This window comes from Bubalus kerabau, chromosome X, assembly GCF_029407905.1.
Source record: "Bubalus kerabau isolate K-KA32 ecotype Philippines breed swamp buffalo chromosome X, PCC_UOA_SB_1v2, whole genome shotgun sequence".
Lineage (NCBI taxonomy): Eukaryota > Metazoa > Chordata > Mammalia > Artiodactyla > Bovidae > Bubalus > Bubalus kerabau.
The window spans coordinates 52097693-52101117 of record NC_073647.1 but is presented as its reverse complement, the minus strand read 5'-3'; the positions used below and the strand labels follow the sequence as shown (position 1 = coordinate 52101117).

The 3425-nt window shown below is 46.0% G+C and overlaps 1 long non-coding RNA gene across 1 annotated transcript; it reads left to right on the top strand.

The window, feature by feature from the left end:
- Positions 1-353: 353 nt before the first annotated feature.
- On the top strand, positions 354-2931 carry LOC129639744 (uncharacterized). Its single transcript, XR_008708578.1, has 3 exons — positions 354-459; positions 1920-2006; positions 2327-2931. It is a non-coding gene; the product is annotated as an uncharacterized LOC129639744 (long non-coding RNA).
- The last annotated feature ends 494 nt before the right edge of the window (positions 2932-3425 follow it).

The window sequence follows — 3425 nt, the reverse complement described above, 5'->3', positions numbered from 1 at the left end:
TGGGATCTGAGCCCCAGCCTGTAGCTTACTTATCCAAGAGGATTGACCGAACTGCCCTAGGCTGGCTCCCCTGCCTTCAAAATCTTGCAGCTATTAAAATCATGATAGAAGATACATTAAAACTCTCCTTTGGGGGCAAACTAACTATTTTTACCAGCCACCAAGTAAAACAACTCCTAAATGGGAGAGGCCATTTATGGATGGCTGTCAAAGAATTCTCAGATATCAAGTAATGCTGATGGAAAATCCAGGTTTCACTATATGCCCTTGTGAGGTTCTCAACCCAGCCACCCTCCTCCCTACCCCTGAGGGCTCTCTCCCCTTTCACTCTTGTCTAGAAACCTTGGACCACTGGACAAAACCGCGAGAGGGACTGTCAGAAGATCCTCTGACCAATCCTGAGGAAATCTGGTACACTGATGGAAGTAGCTTTCTCTTGGATGGAAAAAGAAGAGCCAAGTATGCAGTAGTCTCCAATTTTGAGACCATAGAGGCTAAGCCTATGCCACCAGGTACTTCAGCCCAATTAGCTGAGCTCATAGCCCTGGCTCAAGCTTTAGAGCTGGGAAAAGGAAAAAGAGTAGCCATTTACACTGACTCCAAGTATGCCTTTCTGGTGCTACGTGCACATGCTGCTATTTGAAAAGAAAGGGGCCACTTGACCACCCGAGGGTCCCCAATCAAATATAGTGATCAGATTCTTTGACTCTTGGAGGCAATCCATCTGCCCACTGAGGTTTCAGTCTCCCACTGTAAAGGACACCAAAAAGGGAGCGCAGAAGTGGCACGAGGGAACCAAGCAGCTGATCAGGCAGCTAGGAGAGCAGCATTACAGAACCATGACCTAATAGGAATTGCCACCTTAGTTCCACAGACTAATTTGCCAGAAACTCCTTCATATACTGAAGGTGAGACTCTTAAAGCTAATTGCGAGGGCTTTCAAGAAGATCATATGGGGTGGTTCCAAAAGGAGGGGCTCCTTTTTCTGCCTGGGAGCCTCCAATGGAAGTTGGTTAACTCCTTACATGCCACTATTCATTTAGGAGAAAAGGCCCTCCAAATACTACTAGAAAGGTCCTTCAGAGGAACAGGCTTCCAAACAATTATAAGACAGGTGGTCTCCTCTTGTCCCACTTGCCAATTAAAAAACCTCCAAGGATCTCGAAGACCCCAGCTGGCCCAGCCCATCCAATGATGTGGGACCTACCCAGGAGAGGACTGGCAGATGAACTTCACCTGGATGCCAGTTTCTCAAGGGTATAAATACCTATTAGTCATGACTTCATTCACAGGATGGATTGAAGGCTTTCCCACCTGGACTGAGAAGGCTGAGGAGGTGGTAAAAAAAACTGTTACATGAAATCATTCCAAGATTTGGTCTGCCCAGGTCATTACAAAGTGACAATGGGACATCATTTCCTTTTAAGGTCACCTAAGGGGTCTCAAAGCATTGGGCATTACTTATTATCTCCATTGTGTCTGGAGGCCTCAATCTTCAGGAAAAGTAGAAAGAGCCAATCAATTCTTAAAATCAGCAATAAAAAAGATAACCCAGGAGACCTCCCTGGGATGGAAGGAGGCTTTACCAATAGCTCTCCTCCACACCTGCATTGCCCCTAAGGAACAGGTTGGTCTTAGACATTATGAGATGCTATATGGGAGACCTTTTGTTTATGTCAATGACCTCTTCCTACATCCAGAGGTTCAGACCCTCCAGTCTTATACCATGGCCATTGGGCAATTCCAACAGGATATATGCTTGTGGGGTATGAACTAGGACCCAAAAGATTCTAAAGAGTCACCACTATATGCTCCTGGGACTCAAGTCCTAATTAAAGTCTGGAAAGATGGGTCCCCAAAGGCTCAACTCCAGCCCACATGGTAAGGACCCTACCCTGTAATACTTTCTACCCCCACAGCAGTCAAGGTACCAGGACATGACTCCTGGATTCACTACTCACGAATCAAGCCATGGAAGAAAACAGAAGAGGACACTCAATACACCTGTGAGCCCCTGGGAGATCTCAGATACCTATTCAGAACTACAAATGAGTGCCATTCCAATGAACACACCCAAAATCTGGTTTATGGAGATAAGATTTCTCAGGATAACTCTAAAGAGCTAGCACAGCTTGACAGAGACTGTACTCCAAAACAGACAGGAGATAGATCTTCTGATCCCTGAACAAGGAGGGACTTAAGCCATCTTGGCCATGTGAATTTAAAATTGACTAATGCCCCTACTAGTCCTTGTTATGCTATATTGATGATGCCTATGATTATTCCATGTACTGTCAATTGTCTAACCTGTTTTTTCTCTGCCCAGGTCAACAAGCTACAACATGCAGTGCCAGTTCAACAAAGATATAAAACTACAGCTGACCACGGAATATATCACACACCCTTAGATGGACACCACTATAAGGACTCTGAGGCTTGAGACTAGCAAGAGGGGGAGACCCACAGGAAGTAGCCATAAAGACCTCAACACCCCTATTCCCAAAGAACTGGGCCTCCCATCTCTTGAGGGGGGAATGTTAGGTAGGTAGACTAGGGAAAAGGAGTCCAAAATGGTGGTGGCTAAAAGACAAGGAAGGGGAAAGCCCGTGAAAATAGAACAAAGGAAGGTCAAAGGAAGTTCCAAGGACCAGAGTGAAGACTTCAGGTAGAACAAACAGCACTCCTGACTAAGCTCAATTTGCATAGGGCAGGCCCAGGTGGAGGAAAAAACATATAAAAGGAGGAGCCAAAGTGCTTTCTCTATCTCTCTTTCTCTCCAGCGTGCGTGCACTCTTTCTCTCTCTCCCCCGTCTCTCTCTCTCTCCCTCCCCCGCGTGCTCCTCCACTCTCTTCTCTTCGAGTCTTTGGGTTGGCATGCCCTCACACTTTGAGGATGGATTCTCCTGCTATCTTCTCAATAAAATAGAGCTGTAACACTGATTTGCTTAAAAGCTATAACACGGTTTGTCCAAGACCCAAGAGCTGTGACGTCGAGGGCTTTAATGTCCGTCGCTCCAAATCTTTGTTGTGACGAGACAAAGAACCAAGGAACATACACTCGCGTGACAATCTCCAGGAGACTGTCATGCCTCAGCTTGCCTGGGGATCTGCACCCTGACCCAGGGATGCCTAGCTCTCATGTTGCAACAGTATTGGGTAGGATAAGCTTCAAAAAGACTCTGCCCTAAGGAAGTCCACCCATGGAAATTGAAGGAGGCCTATTAGTTTTTTTTTTTTTTTTCTTTTTTCTTTTCCTCCCTGTCATCACTCTTTCAGATGGGAAATAACCAATCCACTTCCCGACAGATGCCCTTGAGATGCATCCTTGATAACTGGAAGCTGTTCGATCTTCTATCTCTAAGGAGAAGTTGCTTAAAAATCTTTTGTGCCCCTTTGTGTCCATGGTATCCTCTGGGGGGACAAGG